The sequence below is a fragment of the Phocoena phocoena genome, chromosome 7 (genome assembly GCF_963924675.1).
Source record: "Phocoena phocoena chromosome 7, mPhoPho1.1, whole genome shotgun sequence".
Lineage (NCBI taxonomy): Eukaryota > Metazoa > Chordata > Mammalia > Artiodactyla > Phocoenidae > Phocoena > Phocoena phocoena.
In genome coordinates this window covers 3,179,091-3,189,689 of record NC_089225.1, presented here as the reverse complement: position 1 = coordinate 3,189,689, position 10,599 = coordinate 3,179,091, and the positions used below count along the sequence as shown (strand labels likewise).

At 39.1% G+C, this 10,599-nt stretch overlaps 1 pseudogene; it reads left to right on the top strand.

Moving 5' to 3' along the window:
- The first annotated feature begins 9,101 nt into the window (after positions 1-9,101).
- On the top strand, positions 9,102-9,983 carry LOC136126013 (glycine N-phenylacetyltransferase pseudogene; annotated as a pseudogene).
- Positions 9,984-10,599: the final 616 nt, after the last annotated feature.

The following is a 10,599-nucleotide window of genomic DNA, read 5'->3' as shown; positions in this document are numbered from 1 at the left end:
AAAACAGATTGAAAGAAATCATCCCTGAGAAAGCCCAGACATCAGTTTTACTAGACAAAGACTTTAAAACGATGGTCTTAAATATCTATAAGAGATAAGGGAAAACATAGACAAAGAACTAAAAGAAACAGAGAAAACAGTATATGAACAAAATGAGAATGTCAATAAAGAGATAGAAATTGCAAAAAGGAACCAAACAAAATTCTAGAGCTGAAAAGTACAATTGAAATGAAAATTCACTAGAAAAGTTCAACAGCAGAGTTGAATAGGCAGAAGAAAGAATCAGTGAACATGAACACAGGTTATTTGAAATTATTGAGTCTTAAGAACACAGAGGAAAAAGAATGAAGAAAAGTGAACAAAACCTAAGGAATTTGTGAGACACCATCAAGTGGCCCACATACACATTTTCAGAGTCCCAGAAAAAGAGTACACTGAGAAAGGAGCAGAAAAAATTATTTGAAGAAATAATGGCTAAAACTTGAGTCTATAAATCTTAAAAGCTCAGTGAACTCCAAGTAAAATAAACTCAAAGAGACCCACACCGACATACATTGTAATTAAACTGTTCAAAGCCAAAGAGAGAATATTGAAAGCAGTAAGGGAGAAGTGCTTTATCACATACAGAGATTCCCTGTAAGATCATCAGCCACTTGTAGTCAGAGACCTTGGACCAGAGGCAATGAAATGATATATTTAAGGTGCTGAAAGAAAAATACTGAAACCCAATAATTCTATATATGGCAAAACTGTCCTTGGAAAATAAGGGAGAAATTAAGGCATTTCTATATAAACAAAAGTTGAGGGGCTTCAGTATTGCTAGACCTACCCTAAGAAATGATAAAGGGAGGGCTTCAGGTTAAAATGAGAGGACACTAGATACTAACTCCAAGTCATACCTAGGCAAATACACAGCAAATGTAACATGGGCAAAAGTAATAGCCAGTGTTGTTGCAATCCTGCTTTGTAACTTGAATATTAATTTTACATAGGATTTAAGAGAAAAAGCATAAAAAATAATTATAAATCTCTGTTATTGGGCACACAATCTATAAGTATGTAATTTTAAAAATAAATTTATTTATTTATTTATTATTTATTTTTGGCTGCATCAGGTCTTTGTTGCTGTGCACAGACTTTCTCTAGTTGCGGCAAGTGAGGGCTACTCTTTGTTGTGGTGCACAGCCTTCTCATTGTGGTGGCTTCTCTTGTTGCAGAGCACAGGCTCTAGGCACGTGGACTTCAGTAGTTGCAGCACGTGGGCTCAGCAGTTGTGGCTCGTGGGCTCTCGAGTGCAGGCTCAGCAGTTGTGGCACACGGGCTTAGTTGCTCCACAGCATGTGGGATCATCCTAGACCAGGGATCGAACCTGTGTCCCCTGCATTGGCAGGCGGATTCTTAACCACTGCACCACCAGGGAAGTCCCTATAAGTATGTAATTTTTTTTTTTTTTTTTTTATTTTGGCTGCGTTGGATCTTCATTGCTGCCCACGGGCTTTCTATATTTGCGGGAGCAGGGGCTTCTCACTGCGGTGGCCTCTCCCGTTGCGGAGCATGGGCTCCAGGCACGCCGGCTCAGTAGTTGTGGCTCACGGGCCCAGCCGCTCCGCGGCATGTGGGATCCTCCCGGACCAGGGCCCGAACCCATGTCCCTTGCATCGGCAGGCGGACCCCCAACCACTGCACCACCAGGGAAGCCCAAGTATGTAATTTTTGACATCAAAACATAAAGAAGGTAGATGAAGCACTACTGGAGTCAATTCAAATTAGTTTGTAATAACTAGGATACTATATGTAATCTCCATTTTACCATACAGAAAATGTCCATAGAATAGCCATAATCAGAAATAAGGGAATAAAAATGTGTCATTATGAAAAAGCAAAAAAGATTGGATCAAGATGGTGGAGAAGGAGGATGTGGAACTCACCTCTCCTCACATCAAAAATACATCTACTTGTGGAACACTTCTCACAGAAAACCAACTGGAAACTGCAGAGGATCTCTTATATAACCAAAGCTGCAAGAAAGATCCTCACATGACTGGGCAGGACAAAAAAAAAAAAAAAGGCATCAGGATGGGACCTGTGTCCCTGGGAAGAACCTGTGAAGGAGGGAGGGTCTGCATGGGCAGGCTCTTGCCCTGAGAAGACCCTTGCAGGCTGGGAGGTGTACTGGCACAGACAGAGGGCTGGAGGAGCCTGGACTCTTCTCGCAAGGAATGCCTGTATGCTGGTTTACTAGCAATCAGGGCAGAGAGAATCCAGTGCTGATGGCTGCCACCCCGCTGCACTTCCCAGCCTGAAACATGAGCCAGGCAGGGCTGCTAATATGCACAGTGGTTAAGTGCTGAAACTCAGGCAGATGGACCCTGGGAGTGGACTCAGTCTAGATGTGCAGAGACAGCCCTAGGGCCTGGTGTGTGGTTTGGGAGGAACCTCAGAGCCCATTGTCAGCATGGGCTCATCTTGGCCCAGGTCCACAACTGGTGCCCATTATCAGTGTGCATGGTGGGGTCCTGGCTTCAGTAGCTGCAGACTTTGTGAGGGCATGCATGCCTGGGTAGGGATGACACTGGAGCCCATTATCATGCTGGGGGAAGGTCCAGGGGCAGGACTAACAGCAGCGAAATTTGTTGGCACCAATACCAGGTGGCAGGTGGCTTCACAGAATCTCACATCTCTGGCAGATAGCCCCTGGGGAGGAGTACAGAGTGTTTCCTTTACTGGCAGAGGGCTCCAGTTCTGTTCACCCCACACTGCAGCTTGGAGTCAGATCTGAGGCAGACAGGTCCTATGTAGAGCCCTCCCACAGAGGCAGCCAGGTTCCAAGCAGCATCACAACCACATCAACTTCTGCAGCCACAATGCCCTGGCTGCCAACACCAGCCTACCACTAGGTCTGGGATGAACACAGTGAAGAAAGGGACATGACCTTGGGCTACTTCTGGGCAGAACAATGGATGCCTGTACCCGCAGCGCATAGGTTTGCTGTGACCACACTTGCGGGCCTCACTTGCTTCAGTGCTAACCTTGTTAAGGACAAAGCATGTGCTTAAAGGCAATGGAGGCTTATTGAACCTGACCCTCAGGGCTTCTACTCCAACAACTGGGGAACAGCCCCTATCCCCAACAGGGCTGTGACAGTCATGAAGCAAAGAGGAGGCCCCACCCAACATCCAGTGCAGTCTACAGTCACAATACCAATCACACCCTCAATCAAAGGGATAATGGCCAGCACACTCTAAGGAAAGTTGTGACTAGCATCCATAACAAACAAAAACAACCTTTGCACCAAAAATATTGGACTTGCACAGTCTACACAAGGTAGACTAAATTCATAGTGACATAGAAAGTTAAGTAAAATTTAAAAAGCAGAGGAACTACTCCCAACTAAAATAATAAGAGAAAAACCCTGAAAAAAAAGAATGAAAAGACCTCACCAGTCTACTAGATTCAAAAAGGAGGTAATCAAAATGTTAAAAGAATTAAGAAAGATTATTGATAGAAATGCAGATCACTGTAACAAGGAACTAGAAATTATAAAGAGAAACCAATCAAAATTAGACAACTCAATTGCTGAGATAAAACCAACCTAGAAACAATGAAGAGCAGAGTAAATAATGCAGAAGATGAATAAGTGAATGACAGATAGAATAATGGAAACCAACCAATCAGAACAGTGGACAGAAAGACAAAAGAAAAAAAATGAAAGCAACATGCAAGATCTATGGAATAATATAAAGTGCACCAACCTACTCATAGAAGTTCAAGAAAAGAGAGAGAGAGAGAGAGAGAGAGTGGGAGGGAGGGAGAGAGAGAGAAGGGGATTGAAAATGTATTTGAAGAATCTATGGCTGAAAATTTCCCAAACCTAAAGAAGAAAACAGATATCCAGATACAGGAAACACAGAGGGCTCCAAACAAGATGAATGCAAACAGACCCACACCAAGATATATCATAGTTACAATGTCCAAATTTAAAGATAAGATTCTAAAGGTAGCAAGAGAAAAACAGTCAGTTACAATCGAACCCCCATGAGGCTATCAGCTGGTTTCTCTACAGAAACTTTGCAGGCCAGAAGGGAGTGGCATGATATATTCTAAGTCCTGAAAGGGAAAAACCTGCAACCTAGGATATTCTATCCAGAATTTCTCAAACAAGCAAAAACTGAAAGAATACAGAAATACTAAACTTAACCTAATAGAAATGTTGAAAGGTCTTCTCTAAATAAAAAAGAAGAAAGAATCTGTAGGAAAGAGAAAATCACAGTAGGAAATGCAACTATATAAAAGCATGGAAGATCACTCAAATAAGCCAGTACATAGATTTAAAAAAATCAAAAAAATTATAAAAACGATTATAAGTACAATGAACAGTAAAAGGGTAAATATGAAGATGTAAAACAGGGCATCAAAATCACAAAATGTGGGGAGGGGAGTATAAAAATGTATATCTTTCAGAATGTGTTTGAACTTGAATGGCTATCAGTTTAAAGCAAACAGATATAGTGATGGCTCAACATACTTGAACTCCATCATAAGCACAAATAAAAAACATACAATAGATTCACACAAAAAAAGAAAGGAACCCAAGCACACTACAATGGAAAAACCATCAAACCACATAAGGAAAAACAAAAAAGATGAAGAAGTAAACAAAGAACTACAAAATCAACCGAAAACAAGGCTTAAAAATGCAATAAATACATACTTATTAATAATTACCTTAAATATCAATGGACTAAATGCTCCAATCAAAAGACATAGAGCGGCAGATTGGAGAAAAAAACAAGAACCTACAATATGCTGCCTACAAGAGACTCACTTCTGGGCAAAAGATTTCATAAATTGAAAGTGAGGGGATGGAAAAAGATGTTTCACGCAAATGGAAATGACAAGAAAGCAGGGGTAGCAATACTCATATCGGACAAACTTTAAAAAAAGTCCATAAAAAAAGACAAAGAAGGATACTATATAATGATAAATGGATCAATATAAGAAGAGAATATTACACTCATTAACACATATGCACCCAATACAGAAGAACCTAAGTACATAAAACAAACACTAATAGACATAGAGGGAGAAATTAATAGGAATACAAAAATAGTAGGAGTCTTTAACACTCCCCTGACATCAATGGACAGATCTTCCAGACAGAAAATCAATAGTGCAACAGAGATCCTAAGTGACAAAATAGACCAGTTGCACTTGACATCTTCACGACACTACATCCAAAAAAATCCAGAATAGACATTCTTTTCAAATGCACATGGAACATTCTTTAGGATAGACCACAAAACAAGCCTCAACAAATTTAAGAGTATAGAAATTATTTCAAGCATCTTTTCTGACCACAATGATGCAAAACTAGAAAGAAAAATGGGCAAAAAATGATCACATGGGGACTAAACAACAGCTACTAAAAAATCAATGGGTCAGTGATGAAATCAAAGAGGAAATCAGAAAATACCTCTAAACAAATGACAATGAAAACACAACCTTACAAAATCTATGGGATGCAGCAAAACCAGTCCTTAGAGGAAGTTCCTAGTGATACAGGCCTTCCTTAATAAACAAGAAAAACTCAAATAAATAACTTAACCCACCACCTAAAAGAATTAGAAAAAGAAGAACAAACAAAGCCTGAAGTCAGCAGAAGGAAGGAAATAATAAATATCAGAGAGAAAATAAATAAAATAGAGATTTAAAAAACAATATAAAAATCAATAAAATCAAGAGCTGGTTCTTTGAAAGGATAAACAAAGTCAACAAACCTCTGGCCAGGCTCACCAAGAAGAAAAGAGAGAGGACTCAAATAAACAAAATAAGAAATGACGGAGGAGAAATAACAATTATATGCCAACAAATTGGACAACTTAGAAGAAATGGACAAGTTTCTAAAAACATATAGCCTGCCAAAACTGAGTCAATAAGAAACAGATAATTTGAATAGAGTGATCACTAGAAGTGAAATAGAATCACTTAAAAAAAAAGAAAACAACTCCTTACAAACAAAAGTTCAGGATCAGATGGCTTCACTGGGGAATTCTGCCAAGCATACAAAGAAGAATTTATACCAGTCCTTCTCAAACTCTTCCAAAAGATTGAAGCAGAGGGAACACTATCAAAGTCATTCTACAAAGCCACAAGCACCCTGATACCAAAGCCAGACAAAGAAACTACCAAAAAAGAGAACTACAGGCCAATATCTTTGATGAATATAGATGCAAAAATTCTCAAAAACATTAGCAAACTGAATGCAACAATACATAAAAAAGGTCATACACTATGAGCAAGTTGGATTCATTCCAGGGCCACAAGGATGGTTCAACATATGCAAATCAATCAATGTGATACACTGTATTAACAAAAGAAAAGGCAAAACCCATATAATTATCTCAATAGATGCAGATAAAGCAAACAACATCCACCCAGGATAAAAACTTTCACGAAAATGAATAAAGTGGGAACACATCTCAACATGAAAAAGCCATTTATGACAAACCCACAGCCAAAATAATACTCAACAGTGAAAAGGTGAAAGTCATTTCACTAAATTCAGGAAAAAGTCAAGGATGCCCATTCTGAACACTTCTATTCAACATAGTACTGGAAGTCCTAGCCACAGCAATCAGAGAAAAAAAAGACAGATAATGTATCCAAATTGTAAGGGAAGAGGTAAAACTGTCACTAGTTGCAGATGACAAGACACTCTACATAGAGAACCCTAAAGACTACATACAAAAACAATCAGGACTAGTAGATGAATTCAGCCAGATAACAGGACACAAGATTAATATACAGAAATCTCTTGCATTACTTTACACTAACAATGAAATATCAGAAAGAGAAAATTTAAAAAAAAATTCCATTTAATATCATGTCAAAAAAATACCTCAGAATAAACTTAACCAAGGAGGTGAAATACCCATATGCTAAAACCTATAAAACATTGATGAAAGAAATTGATTCAAAGAAATGGAAAGATATCCCATGCTCTTGGATTGGAAAAATTAATATTGTTAAAATGGCCATACTACCCAAAGCAATCTACAGATTTAATGTGATCCCTATCAAAATACCCATGACATTTTTTCACAGAACTAGAACAAATAATCCTAAAATTTATATGGAACTACAAAATACCCAGAATTTCCAAAGCCATTGTGAGGAATAAGAACAAAACTGGAGGCATAACCCTCCCAAGACTTCAGACAATACTACAAAGCTACAGTAGTCAAAACAGTATGGTATTGGCACAAAAACAGACATTCATATCAATGTAACAGAATAGAGAAGTAAACCAGAAATAAACCCACACACCTATGTTCAAAGAATCTATGACAGAGGAGGCAAGAATACACAACAAAGAAAAGACAGCCACTTCAGCAAGTGCTGTTGGGAAAGGTGGACCGCTACATGTAAATCAATGAAATTAGAACACTTCCTCACACTATGTACAAAAATAAACTCAAAATGATTTAAAGACCTAAATATGAAATGTGACAACATAAATCTCCTAGAAGAAAACATAGGCAAAACATTCTCAGGCATAAATTTTTTTAAAACATCTTCATTGGAGTATAATTGCTTTACATTGTTGTGTTAGTTGCTGCTGTATAACAAAGTGAATCTGCTATAAATATACATATATCCCCAGATCCATTCCCTCTTGTGTCTGACATAAATTGCAGCAATATTTTCTTAGATCAGTCTCCTAAGGAAAAAGAAATAAAAGCAAAAATAAACAAATGGGACCTAACCAAACTAGAAAGCTTTTGCATAGTTAAGAAAACTATGAATAAAACAAAAAGACAACTTATGGAATGGGAGAAAAATATTGGCAAATTATGCAACCAACAAGGGGTTAATATCCAAAATATCCAAACAGCTCATGGAGCTCAATATCAGAAAAACAAACAACCCAATCAAAAAGTGGGCAGAAGACCTAAATAGACATTTCTCCAAAGAAGACATACAGATGGCCAAGAGGTACATGAAAATATGCTCAATATTGCTATTTATTAGAGAAATGCAAATAAAAACCAAAATGAGGTATCATTTCACACTGGTCAGAATGCCTGTCATCAAATAGTCTACAAATAATAAGTGCTGGAGAGGGTGTGGAGAAAAAGAACCCTCCTACACTGTTGATGGGAATGTAAATTGGTGCAACCACTAATGGAAAACAGTATAGAGGTTCCTTTAAAAATTAAAAGTAGAACTACCATATAATCCATAAATCCCACTCCTGGGCATATATCCTGAAAAGATGAAAACTCTAGTCCAAAAATATACACGCACCCAAATGTTCATAACAACACTATTTACAATAACCAAGACATGGGATCAACACAAGTGCCATCAACAAATGATTGGTTTAAGAAAAAGTAGTGTATATATACAATAGAATATTGCTCAGCCATAAGAAAGAATGAAATATTGCTATTTGCAACAATATGGATGGACCTAGAGCATATCATAATAACTGAAGTAAGTCAGACAAAGATAAATATTATATCACTTATACCTGTACTCTAAAAAATAATATAAATGAATCTATATGCAAAACAGAAACAGACTCACAGACATAGAAAACAAACTTACAGAAGATGGTTCTTTGGGACACAAGTCCGCCATCTTTTTGGTCTGCTGGCTTTCTGAATAGCTGCTATTCCTCGTCCCAACAACTCGTCTTTTGATTTATTGGCCTATCGGGTTGTAAGCAGTACAAGCTTGGACTTGGTAACAAGTTTTGGTGAGCCAGACAGGGGCCTTGCTGCTTGTGGCCAGCTGCCCCACACCCACAACTGGTTGGGGGATATTTGAGTAAGGCCATAGAAGCTGCCAGGACCACTTGTCCTGAGGACCTGCCATTCAAAATTTCCCAAAGTGGCATTGGCTGCCTTAGTGCTTGGTAGTTGGAGCAAGGAATCGACATTTGGGAGATGAAAGATTTCATATAGTAGGATTCTACCTGCTCATCCCAAAGAACCAGTGCTCCTGAAGTGTTGAGCTGGAGAGGAGAAGACCCTGAACACAGTGACCAGAGAGCTGGGAAACCAAAATTGGGTACCAAAATTAAGGTACTTGCCAAGATGTTCCACTTACAAGATCCACAACTGTTGCAGATGTTAGAGAAATCCTTGAGGAAGAGCCTCCCTGTGTCCTTAAAGGTTTATGGGACTGTCCATATGGACCACGGAAACCCCTTCAAGCTAAAGGCCTGGGTGGACAAGTGGCCTGATTTTAATACTATGGTTATCCACCCTCAGGAGTAGGAAATTTCAGATGACTTTGATCATTACACCAACACCTACCAAATCTATTCTAAGGATCTCAACAACTGTCAAGAATCCCTTAGCACATCAGAGGTCATCAATTGGAAATACTTTTCAGATCCAAAGTTCGCAGTAAAATCTGGATGAGGTGATACAGAATCTTGTAACCACTAAATTTGTTAAGGTCAAGCAAACACAATGCATTCTCTATGTGATGCCTGAGACCGTGAGGGAACTGCTTCCTTCCCTGCCAGAGACAAAGAACTTACCTATTGGCTATGGCAGACCCAAAGCCATTGACCAAGATATGTATAAACTCTCCTCCCTGGATCGTACCTATGCTGCCTTGGTGAATAAATTATGGCATTTCGGTGGCAGCAATGAGAGTAGCCAGAGATTCACCAAGCGCTGTACCCAGACCTTCCCCAACTTCTGCCTGCTGGGGCCTGAGGGGAGCCCTGTGTCCTGGTCCCTGATGGATCATACAGGTGAGATGTGGATGGGGGCCACCCTGCCTGAGTACCGGGGCCACGGTCTTGTCTCCCATCTGTTGTTTGTCCACATCCAGGCTCTGGACAAACTTGGCTTTCCCCTATATAACCATACAGAGCCAATAAAATCGTACAGAAATTTAGTCACAATCTGTATCATATACCCATGCCCTATGATTGGAACCAGTGGAACTGTGGGCCTCTGTGAAGCAGCCACGAACCCGAGACAGTGTTGAGTGGGCTGGTCACATGGCAAGAGATGCAGAGGGGTGGGCAGAAAGAAAGAATACATTGTAATCAGCAGTAAATCAGTGTGCTGTTTGGACTCTGGGGAAGCAGTGTGAATGGTCAACAGAACCATGAGTGTGGTTCACAAATCACTCATGAACTTTGCTTTGGGTCCAGCAGATCTTCCTATTTCCTCCACATTCCAACCCTGGCAACCACCATTCTATTCTGTGCTTCTATGAGTTAGACTTTTTTGGGGTAAGATCCCACATATAAGTGATATCATGCAGTATTTCTGTTTGTCTAGTTTATTTTACTGGTTCACAATTTTCTTTTAATGTATATGGCTAGTAAGGAAAGTAGTCATAATCAGTAAAGAATAAATGCAACCCACTATTCTAATGGTGTCATTATTCTTTCCAGCACCATCATATTTTTCTCTATTTAGAGTGTGTACATGGAATGTAGAGAAGAGAATTTAAGTAGCTTTTCATATCACAATAGCAGGACAACTTAACATCTTGTCACCCAGAAACAATACACATGCAAAAGTAAAACTGTTATTTAAAAATAACTGTTAAAATGTATGTGGGGGT